Here is a 13,282-nt window from a genome sequence, read left to right as displayed (position 1 = left end):
CAGGGACCGATGAAGTTTTCTCGACTTTGAAGTCGGAAGTAAGATCACACCCCCAGGAACACACTCCTCGAGGCATGGCTCCATCGACGTTTTATACCCGGCCGACCGTGATGAAGAGGCTTTTTCATTTTGAGGAATGATTTTAGATGTTTTGCCATTTTTATATAGTTTCAGAGAAAGAAGAAGATGAGATTTGTTGTTTTGAGAAAAGGTTGACAAATAGGATTTGAAGAACTTGCAAAATTGAAAAACTTGAAGGAAGTAGAGTGTTGTGAATATTAAGGGAAATTTTGAAAGTAAAGTTTGAGAAAATTATGATGAAGACCTATTTGTAATGTTTGCTATGACGATTCAAAGACACTGGTGGCAGACCATCAACTAACGCTCATTAATGATTTTGGGAACCGTACTGACGCAACACTTCGGTCGCATACGTCACAAGGGTGACGTCATAGCAGGTCGAGATATAAAATCAAAGGCTCAGATCGTTTCTTCTCATTACATTCCAAGAAACGAGGGGACTATTTGTATATGGTTAAAATAGGGCTTAGCCGATTGGCCATTTAATCGAGACTAGGGAATTACTTTGAGGGTCGGTCTCCTAATGGATCAAGTCAGAGCACGAAGATAAGGTATTGAGCTCAAAAATCGAGGTGCTCGTTGAGATCGAGGCCAACAACAGTCGAGACCATATATGACAGACTTCGAACGAAGCGCAATAATGGAAAGGTGAGATATATGTAATCGGTCAAAGATCACATCGAAAATCCAGGAACTGGTCAAATCAAGGGCAATTGTTTAGGCTAAACATGAGATTCACTTTTGTAATTAGAGTTATACCATAATTAGGACCCCTCTACTATATAAAGAGGAGTCCCCATCATTTGTAGGCACTTTTACATTCATATAGTTCAAAACAATACAATATTCTCTCTTTATTTTGCATTCTCATGTTTATTAGTTTGTTGCATTTTAACTGTTCTTGCATAACTAGCTCGAGGTTATTCAAGCTCGAGGGCTCTGTTCAAATGCTCGTTTGCTTTATATTATTGTCAATTTGCATCACTTATCTTTATGCTTATCAATTAGTATTAGGTGAAATCACATATCCTTAAAATCACATTATAAGTTTAATTATTATCCAATTTTTTGGGTAAACACAATCATTGTGACTCGTAACGAAGATTAATAAAAGGCGAAATACATAAATCGCCCCTTTAATTGTCCCTAACGATCGTGTGAACACATTAACTTGGCATATGACCAGCCACACACCTCTGCTTGGAAGAACTGTATCTCTTACACTCCTCACGCTGACATGGCAAAATTTGTGTGTTACACTCATATCTGAGCGCGTGAATCTCTTTAAAATTATTTATCTTCTTTTTTTACCCGAAAATCAATATGGACCCCACTTAATTCATACCTCTTTCTTCTCCGATTTTCCTCTACCATCATCTGCAATAACCTCCTCTGCAACAAGCGATAAGGAACTTGCAAACCAAACTACAAAATTGAGGTCGCTACATTCTTAGACAGAGCCATAGAGGTCTTCAAGCAGATGCTCAGCCTCTAGGTCGACCGGGTCATCTCCGCCACCAATTCCGACGAATACGATGACTTTTTTATTAGCTTACTCAGATCCATCATCAAATTGCTTCACCACCCCGTTTTCCAGAGCAAGCCTCTTCGGACCCGACCCGGTCTCAAAACTCGACCACCCAAATCCTTCACAAATTCAACAAGATCTGGAGCCTCCAAATCGATATTCGGTTAGAGAAAGGCACGATGATTAGGTGGAAGACATAAGTGAAAGGTGGGTTGAGGGTTCTATTTTTGGGAAGAGATGACGGAAGAAGATGTGTTGAGTTCTGTATTCGGGATGACATAAGTGAAAGGAGGTGAGGGGGAGATGGGGCAAAAGGAAGAAGAATAGGTTTGGGGAACAAGAAGAGGGGGTGGGGGTGGGGGTGGGGGTGGGGGTGGGGGGAAGAGCGTTGATCTAGCTCAAAGCAAGGAAGAATGTATTTTCCTTGCATTTTTCTTTTAATGTCTTTTTTTTTTTAATTTATATTATACGTGTCTAATTTTTTATTGCAAATAATACGTGGTATTTTTTAGTTGGTTCATTTTACACGTCATTGGCAAGTGTAGCTCATGCTCATGGTCTGTTGCACTTGAGTGTTTATTTGATACATTTAATAGCCACTTGAAGTGTCTATATGGTAAATGGATCAATAAAAGTATTTCTATGATCGTTGAGGACAACTTAAAGGGCCGTTTATGTATTTCGCCTTAATAAAATCATTCTTTCTTCTGCTTGTATACTTTAATTGTTTTATTATCGTAATTTATTGCTCATTTAGCCTAATCATATGATTCATTCAATTAAGCTTTGATTACAACTGATTGCTAGTGACCTTATTAAATATAAATTCGTTTATTTTATCCTGAGATTATTTTGGAATTAAACAAAGGCATTTTTCTAATGACCAATGTATATGGTCAAAATCGTATGCCCCCGATTTATAGGCTCGAAGGTCCATCCTAGACCCAAGTCCGGGCGAGGTCGAGCCCGATGGACCAGACTCGAGCTCGAAGACAGAGTGCAATGCTCGAAGATAGGAGTACGAGGAACACCAAGGCCAAGTATGCTCGACCCTGAAATAGTACCGTTATGGATTTGTAATAGAATAAACTAGATTCCTGCCACGTCCCCAAGATCATGGCGCAAATCCCGCAATAGGATTTGTACGATTCCGTACTAGGCGGTTAGACAGCTGTACCAAGAATATTCCTTACTGTAAATAGAAATATACCTTATTTAGGGTTCCCCTATTATATAAAGGGGACCCCAATCATTTGTAACATCATCTAATCATTGAGCAAAGAATATACTTTTTACCTTTTGCCTACTGTTCATCCTTCAGCTTTACTGTTCTTATTTTACTTTTCTTGCTTAATTGTTCTTATTGTTTTAAGCCCACCTCGAGGTCGCTAAGCTCGAGGTCACTGTTTCTGAGTAACATTGGTTTGATTTACTTGTTTTTTTATTTCTACTTCATATTTCTTGATTATTAATTAGTATTGAATTAAATCACATATTTTTAAACCCACAAATCAAATTAAATATTACTCTTACTACCGAGGTAAACAACCAGAAAAACATAAGACCAAAAGTTTAAATTTTAACGAAAGAATATTTTGTTCCATTTCGAGCAATACGTAAACAAATTTGAAGATAGTTTTTACTAATGAGAGCTCAATATACGCGTGCTTCAAAGCGCCACAGATCGTTCGTTTTGGCCGAGAATGGGAATTTCTACACTTCAAAATAAATTATCTGAAACACATCGAACAGCCATTTACAGACACTAATATTAAAACACGTGGATATTCAGCCTCGGAAGATCTACAGGCTCGGTCCCGAGCCTATCCAAATTTCCGAACCTATTGATTCGCTAAGTGGGACCCAATGTGTACAGCTAGTGAACACGCCTTCCAACGTTATGCTCCTGACGTAAACAAAGTACTGTTATGAACACACATGCGTGATTGCGCTACAATTCTTTGATTCTTTTGTTTTTGGAATGTAGTCCCTCAATTTTTGGCCATATTACTAGAAAGGTTAAAAATTTATCGGCATTGTCTCTATCGAATCATACTAATTTATTATGATTAAATAATAAATTAAAATAATTATATATATATATATATATTTGTATTTATGAATACATATATTGAGTATTTTTCATTCCAAAAAAAGTTATTAAACTGGTAAATGGTATATGCAGGAATTACTTTTGGACTGGTAGTCATGATACTAGTCATAGGGCTCCTATAGCATGGGAGACTTTGTGTAAACCAGAAACTGCTGGAGGTTTAAACATTATCGATTATGAGATATGGAATAAAGCTGTCTTGACTAAGCTTCTTTGGGCCATAATGTCTAAAAAAGACAAACTCTGGATCAAGTGGATTCACTGCCACTACATAAAAAAGAAAGACATTACTACTATGGAGATTCCTGGGCAAGCTAGCTGGCTAGTAAGGAAACTGTTTGCAGCAAGAGAGTGGTGGGCTAATGATTTCACAAGAATTCAAACATGCACTCAGAATGGGAAGTTCGGTATCAGGAAGGCTTACCTTCATACTACTCCACAGTATCCCAAAGTCCACTGAAAAACACTAGTTATGGTAACTGGAATGCTACCAAAACATAAGTACATTTTATGGATGACAATGCATAGAAGATTGGCTACAATTGACAGATTAGCCAAATGGGGAGTTCAAGTAGATCAGGCATGCACATTATGTGGAAGAGATATTGAAGAGACACATGACCACTTGTACTTCGAATGTTCATACTCACAGAGTCTATGGAAAGGAATGTTAAGATGGCTAGAGTACCAAAGAACAATTGGTAACTGGGAAACAGAATTGCAATGGCTAATTGCCAATGTAAATAACAGGAATCCAAGAAAGGCACTGCTAGGAGTGGTATTTGCAGCAGTAGTATACAATATCTGGATGGAGCGAAATGATAGAAGGTTTCAACAGCTGAGCAGAGAAACCAAAGACAGAGCAAAGGAAATTGCTCTTCAAGTGCATATTGCTGGACAGAAGAAGCCTAAATGGTCATCTATTCTGCAGTCATTCAATAGTTATCCTACATGTAATCCAAGGCACATATGACAGCTAGAGTCTATATAGTGTTAGGATTTTGCTAAACAACAATAGTTGTATGGTGTTTTATGTGGTTGTACTTATGAGATTTGTTCTATAGTCCACAAGAACAGATGATGTAAACTGACAAAATGGTTGAAATAAAAAAAAAACTTTCGAAAAAAAGAAGTATTTATTGAATTTGTATAAGCACTTGGTGCGAATAAGTATTTATTCCCTCCGTTCACTTTTAGTTATTCATTTTGGACTTTTCACGCCCCTTAAAAATAATAAATAAAATATATATTTTTATAATTCTACCATAATATGATAGCATTTTAAAAAAAATAGGGGAATGAGTAGTTAATAATAAGATTAAAACAGAAAAAAATTGTCTTTTTCTTGATTTAGTATAGTGTACAAGTAAAAGTGAAATAATATTTTTAGCATAATTGACATGTAAAAATGGACGAAGGTAGTACGAAGGATGTCATCATTTTGAGTGAAATTTGCTTTTCATTCTTTAAGTAAATATTAATCCCACTATTTTATTTTATGTGTTGCTATTACACTTTGGGAATTCAAAGTAATTTATATCTTGGCGATTTTATAGATATTTTTAGAAATTTTATGGTAATAATATTATTGCTTTTAATGCTCTTTTATTTTTGCAATATTTAAATATGTAAAGTTTATTTCTTAATTTTTAAATAATCTACATATAAAATCACAAAGAAGTGAGTAATTTGACCCTCGTCCTTCTTCCAATTCCGCCACATAAAAAAAACAAATAGATAGAGTATTAATATTTGGTAATGTCGTAGTCTCTGAGAATTAATTAATAAATTTTATAAAATTTGTCTTTTCAGATGATCAAAATTAGCAATTCTAATACATAATAATTAAAAAGATACGAAGAGAATGTCTTTGAAGTGTTAACTAAAATAATTACTTCTATTATTATTATGTCACGATTTTAAACAAGCTGGAATAGCTATATGAATTTTCTGCCCATCATGATATTTTAATTGGGAAAACTTCACACAAGAACAAGGAATTTTTACATTTCTATGCCACATAGGAAACCTTATTACCCTCGATGTTTAAGGTTTTACACTTAGTATACCAAATTGTCAATTCTATACCATAATTAATTAAGGGTATAATTAATTGTACGTTTTTTACTCCTTAATTAACGGAATATGTATATCCCAGTATCCCCACTCATCCCACGTTTCTCTCTCTTAACCCCTCAGCCCTACCCACGTTTTACTCATACCCACATTCTTTTTACCATTTTCCATCTTCTAAAACCAAATTCTCCCTCTAAATTCACAGAAAATTGAAGAAACCCTTCAACAAAGTTGGTTCCCTATTTTACTCCGTTGAAGTTCATCAATAAAGAACAACAAAGCTTCGAAACAAAGTCCTAAAAAATCAGCAGTAGCTGATATACTCTCATTTGATTTGGGTGTGTTATCACTAAAATCACCCAAAAAGCAAGGCAAATCTCCACATGCAATTGCAGAGACTACTCATAGTTCCTCTCCCCGACAAATCAGAGTCAAGATAAGAACCAAAAAAAAACATGATGTAGATGCTGGAGAAACTTCTACACCAGGCAAACAAGTCAAACGAAAAGGAATAGAGATTTTGGTAGACGACGACTTTGTAGAAGAGGTCCCTAATCTTCGAACAGGAAAGAAAGCAAAGGTGTCTCCTGGTTCAAAAAATCCAAAAATGGAGAAACATTAAAAAATACCCTAAAATTGTTCGGAACCAATCATTGGTGAAGGTAAACATTTATTAGTTTCGTTTCTAATTTTTTTAGTTTGGTATATGATGGTAAAATCTGTGTTATACGTGTTTTAGACAAGTGTAGAGTAATTGTCTTAATTTTGAAGATTATTTGTAGTTGTGATATTCTGCCTTTAGAGTTGTAGATATTTTGTAGTTTTTTTGCAGTTATATTGTCAGGTAACTTTTACTATTTGAAGCAGAATTGTAGTTATCATTTGTTGCTGCCTTTTTTTGTAGAAAATGCTTTAAATTGTAGATATTATGTAATCATTTATAGTTATGTTCTAGATAAAATGTAGATGAATGTATCCTTTTTATGCATTTTATTAATGTGAAATAATTTACTATTTGTGCAGAATGAACACTTTTTTGCCCCACATAATGTTGATTATGGGGTGCTTAGATTCCACACTTTGTGTGATCCTAGCATTCCTAGCCAGATTAAAGAGCTTCTATCCTCAAATTGGTTGAAGCTTTTCAAAAAGACGTGTTTTAGATACTTACTATCTCTTCCTACCATATGCATGCAAAACCAAGCCATTCATCTTCTGATGAAGTATGAATTGACCAAATCCAATGCATCATATTTTTCTGTACAGTTAAAGGGTGAAACATTAAATTTTGGATTGAGTGAGTTTGCATTAATTACTGGTCTCAGATGTGTTACCTAGGTTACTGATTTTGGTTATAGTCTCACTTATGTTAGCAAAATAATGAGCGGTTATTTTCCTAACAAATTAAGAGTGGAGAAGTCTTATTTGAAACAGATAGTAACCACTAGATCTTGGGTAAACGATGAGGATGCGATGAAGTTGTGCATCCTTTATCTTTTAGAATTTTTCATTTGTCCATCGGACAAAGTCATGTTTCTTTTGTAGATCACTTTAGGTTCTATTTGGTAGAATCTGGGCAGTATGAGTCATACCCATGGGGTATCAAATCTTTCACCTAGATGATGGAATCTGTTAGGCACAGACTAAATCCGTATGTACATTCTGATCTCATATGAGAATGCTCACTAGCATTGCAAGTATGGCTTTATAAGTGTTGCTCTACTATCAGCAGTGATCTAGCTATGAGGTGTTCTAACTCAATACCTCACATACTAAGATGGTCAGCTATTAAGGGGCATATTTGGTTAGCTGCCTTTGAAGATAAGATGATAAAGCTTGAGTGGATAAAGGTAAAGTTTCTTTTTTTATGATTATACATTTACCTTCAAAATATCTACAATTATTCTACATTTTCTGCCTTGATCAAACTAATTTATTTTTCCTCATTCAGTTTACCAACATAGGTGAATCTGGAGAAGAGATTGATTTTGCTCGACAAAATTGAGTACAAAGTTCAAGAAGGTGAACAAACATCTGAGGTTCCCAATGCTGATCCTCCTACGTTGGAACCCAAACAAACAGATGGAGAAGAGGACAAGAAGTCTATTGCTAAGAAGATCAGAAAATTAGAAAAAGGAATTGAGTAGGCAATACATATAAACTACAATATATCTACAAAATATCTACAATATATCTACATTTCATAATCTGTCTACAAAATATCTACAAATTTGTAAATTCTGATATATATCTATATATAATTGCATATGTTTTTGAATGTATGTTAGGACATATTATGAAGTTAACAACTTACTATATTGTAACTTGTAGGTTAATGGAAAGCTTGGAGATTTTAGGAAAGCTGTCTTTGTAGAACTCGATAGCCTTTGAGGGTTTATAAATGAGTTTGTGCAGACTGTTTTGCAAATGATAAACAGTAGAAATGCGCAAGATGATGCAAAGATAAGATCTGACTTTTATTTTTATCGCAAAACAATTTAGACATATGAAAAAATATATACAAACTAACATAAAACATTCAGTTTGCTGGCAGTTCAACAAAAAACAGTGACCAACAAAAAGACTTGAACAATCAGCATTTTCAGTTCAATATTGGGGAACAAGTGCAGGCCAGCACCAGCAAAACAGGTATCTACAAAATACCTACAAAGTATCTATAATTTGTGTCAGTGTATATACAACATATCTACACTTATCCAAAAATTATCTATAATTTTGATACACATATGCTACAACTTTCAAGCCACCATTATCCAGTATTATTTAGCATTTTTAATTATTAAACAGAACATGTTGAAGGTGCAATTGGTCCAAAAAATCTTCCAGCACATGGTGATTTATATACACATTTTCAAGTTGCAGCTGATGAAGACAAAGTAGGTATCATACTGTCATTCAGAGATATTTTCTTGTTGTTTGTAAATTTTAACATTCTTGTTAAGTAAGATATGAATTGTGTTACAGTGATGGAAGATATCAATGCACAATCCCCAGTTCACGGAGTGACAGTAGCAGCTCAGACAAAACAGGTCATTGAGGAACATGATATTGAAGGTGCAGATGCACAATATGTGGATCTAGGTGATTCAGAAGGATCAGGAGTTGAGAAGAAGGAGGTCACACTAGATGATTTTGAGTTGCCTGACAACTTATCCCAGTTGGTTAAGTTTGGCAAGCCCATACAAGATGATGCAATACCTATGCATCCGGGGAGAACAAGGCATCCGGGAAAGCATGCCCGATCACCATTTATCCCTCTATACAGTTCTGGGGGTAGCAGCTCGGTTGGACCTAAAATTTTCTATCTCAAGCACCCTTTTACTACTGTTATTGGTGAAGATGTAGATTCGAAGATTTTAGATAACTTCAACAAGTGGTTATACCACTGTAGCGACAAAGGTTCAAAGAGGTATGAATGCATTTTTGACACTTGCATTTCAACATTTATCTTTTACATATCTAATTCAATCTACAATTTTTTTTTGACATTTATATGTTGTTACAGGAGGAAGGCTCCGTTTTCCATAACGGATAACCAAATTAAGTCTTGGTTAGACCTTGGAGTGAAAAAGGTTGATAAGAAGGAATGATTATTTTCCCTGGCTCACCCCGGACAAGTCCTCAATGACTCGGTAAGTATCAAGTAGTCTATTCCCAAGATATAATTTATAGTTTAATTGTATTTATGTTATATATATCTATAATATATGAAGATGACTGGTAGTATAAATTGTAGATATGATGTAGACATGATTATAAATGATGTCTTTCTTGTATCTAGTGTAATTGTATGTAGGTTTCAGATTATGTATCATATTTGAAGATTATTTATAGTATAAATTCTATATATATTTTATGGACAGAATAGTTTGTTGTTGTATTTCCTGTTTGTAGTGTAATTGTAGTTATTTTGTAGTTTATGCAGAACATTACAAGATTAATTATAGTATAAAATGTAGATATAATGTAGACATGATTGTAGATGTTGTGTTACATGTTTGCCCAGTAACTGTAGATAAATTGTAGTTATTTTTAGATTATTTGAAGTTGACTTTGTAGTTTAAATTGTAGAGCTGTTTTTAGACATCATTGTAGATTTTTTGTTGACTTGCATCCTCATCGAACACAATGCCATCAACTTGAAAATCTCTAAATCTGTCATAGTTATCCCAATTCCCATTTAATTGTACCATGATTGGGATTTTGGACATGATTACGTGTCGTTGCTGAGGTATTGTTCAATATTTTGTCGTTTTTTATTTTTATTTTTTGGATTAAGAAAAAAAGACGAAGAATAGAGTATCGGCAGAATTGACTTCTGCAATTTGACTTGAATTTGTTGAATATTTTGTCGCTTTTTTGATCAGTGGATTGAGAAAAAAAGTCGACGAACTGAGCTTTTGCAGAACTGATTTCTATAATTTGATTCGAATTTGTTGACGATTTTGTCTTTTTTGATTTGTGGTTTAAGGAAAAATATCGAAGAATAGAGTTTTTGCAGAAAAGAGTCTATGTAATTTGATTTTAAATTGAAGATAAAGGATTTCCGTTTCAAATTTGATCTGAAGGTCGCAAAATCAATTAGAATATTCCGTTCCTGATTTGCAGTGCGCCTAATTAGGAAGAATTCAGCTACTAATAATTAGTATTTAATGAATGGTATAATAATTGTAGAAAAAGTGTGAACATGGCAGGTAAATTAGAAACTATGCACATATTTGGTAATAAAGTTTCATATATGGTATAGGAAGGAAAAAAAATCCCAACAAGAACAATTGAGATCCCTACTTTTCAATTTTATAGCTCATATTTTAATTTACAACCAACTAGCCCAAAAATAATAGGCTAAGATCAACATCCAACTCCAATAAGTTCTCAAAATTACTATTTAATTTTAAAAAAAGACTGCTCAAGCTTTTAAGTTAATTTTCGAATCAGTAACTGTAACTCAAATATCAGTTCATCAAACCAAATCCATTTGGGTGGTGAAAATTAGATTTTTAACAAGTTTAAATATGTGAGTTTAGATTCCGAATTTGATTTTGTGAGAAATTTGGAGTGAGTATTATCTAGAATTGTTAAAAATAGTATAAGAAGGTTCATATAAAATTTGAAGTCATTTAAAGGAGATTTGGACTGATTTTGAACAAGAATTGCAACTGAAAATCGTGGAAGAAGTTCGTATACAGACGCTTGTATAAAGGTGTATAAAAATGTATAATAGTGTATAAGATGTGTTTATACACTATTATACAAGATTATACATAATTATACAAAAAACTGACTTCGTCTTCTTCCTTGCGTTTTTTCTGAAATTTAACTCAAATCTTGCTCAAATCTACACCAAGTCACTTCAAATTTAAATTTTGAACTCCTTTTGATATTTTCAATCAATTGGAACAATACCTAATCCAAACAACTAACAAACTCAAAAAGTCTTATTTTTGAAAGCAAAACGTTGAATGGCGTTTAGTGGTGGAATGTTGAATCTTCAATTTTCTTACATTGCAACCACGTGATACAAAGAAGAAGCAGTAATGGCGGACGACCCTTTGAAGCATATATAAAAGATGTGAGAAGAAAAGAGAGTGAACGCATTGATTGTGAGAACATAGATTTAACTCCATGGCTTTTAGAACCAATGGTTGTAAGAAAACATATTTGTACAATATAGGCTAGGTCGGGCAAAACTTAAAAATATATATCATTTTTTGTTATGGTGTGAAATCAAGTGTATTTTACGGTAATTCTTTCTTAATTTTAATTTAGACTCATCTCAAGTTAATCTTATACAAAATAACGGTTAGCAAGCTATGAATGAAGTCTTTCTGAACAATGACCTTAATCATATCACAGTTATTCTTATCTTCGTATGTTAATCCTAAAATATGTAAAGAAAAATAAGAAAAAAAACACATGTATCAATTCTTATCTTCATCACGGTTTACATATTTGTGCAGGTAAAATGCAGTGAAATGGCTCAAAATCGTTTCTTAAGTTTGGGCCTTAGACTCAAAATAGTCCATATTATATGGGGCGAATCACCAATAGCTCGTAAAGTAGCATAAAGTAGTGTAAATTTGATCTAGGTAACAAAAATCGAATTAAACAACGGAAAATTTTAAATAAAATAAACATATAAAAACTAATAGACTCGTGATTTTATTGTTGTTGGATTGTTATTTTTTATTGTCAGGCAAAGGTGAGCGATACTTGTGGATTTTAATGATGTGTGAGGTAATGCGATACTTGCATGTATCCATTTCCTTATTTTGCATCACTATGGTATTTTCTCTTTGTGTTTTTAGGGCTGGTTTGGTACGAGGGATACGAGATTATTAATTTCGGAAATAAATTTGAGATTATTAATTATCCCGGATTATAGTGTTATTTTTATTCCTTATGGGAGGGTGGGATAACAATCCCGACATAATTAATCATGAGATAACTTGTTTCCTAACCAAACGATCCCTTAGGGGTCGTTTGGTTGAAATACGAATTATACCGGTATAAATTATACTGGTATAAGTTATATTGGGATAAGTTATGCTGAGATTAGTTATGGTGGGATTATTGTTTATTCATTGTTTGATATATTGTATTAAGAATGACAATTTTATAATATCTAAGAAGAAGATATAAGTTATACTGGTACTAATTATCCTATCTTCTATAAGGTATAAGTTATCCCAGTGTTAAAATTAACACCAGGGTAACTTATACCTGATTTGCTAACCAAACAAAGTATTAAGATGATATTAAATTTTTATAGCACCTTTATACCTCATACCAAACGACTCCTTACTGTTTATTGTGCTTTAGAAGAACGATTCTTTGACCATAGTGTACTGCGTTACTGTTGGTGTTGTTGATGAGAAAGTTTGGAACATTTAGGTCATATTGTATTGAAGATAGAATAAAATTTGGAACCTTGGTTTTGACATGTATAACGTGATCCATAGCACATTTTGGTTTTCTTTCGTTCTATCAAGAGTGCTACTATGTGCTCAAAATGTACTTTGTACTTGCAATAACTAGGCCAAACCGTAGTTTTTAGGAAATTCAACTAGTATTGCTACAACTGAGGGTCCATTGAGAATAACCTCTCCAAGGTAAATTCTGTTTACGTACCACCCTCCTCGGACCCCACTATGTGGGATTACACCGGGTATGTTGTTATTGTTGTTGTTGTTGTAATTTATGTGCTGCTGGCAAGCTTAACATGAAACTAGCGCATATAAATTAGAAATAACAAAAAGCCAAATGCATCGCGAGCCCCTTAAAGTTGTCCACCCTTTTCACTTAAACACTCAGTTTTAAGTCTGTTCCATTTGAACACTTTAACCAAGCTTTTAATGTGTCATTTAGACACAAAATGCTGACATGGCAAGGTGAGTGTTTCTCGCATTTTTCAAGCGCCTAAAAATGGTCCGAAAGACAAACCTTTCATACTTGCCGGAAAA

This window comes from Nicotiana tabacum, chromosome 10, assembly GCF_000715075.1.
Source record: "Nicotiana tabacum cultivar K326 chromosome 10, ASM71507v2, whole genome shotgun sequence".
Lineage (NCBI taxonomy): Eukaryota > Viridiplantae > Streptophyta > Magnoliopsida > Solanales > Solanaceae > Nicotiana > Nicotiana tabacum.
The sequence above is the reverse complement of the archived record's forward strand: the minus strand, read 5'-3'. Positions refer to the sequence as shown.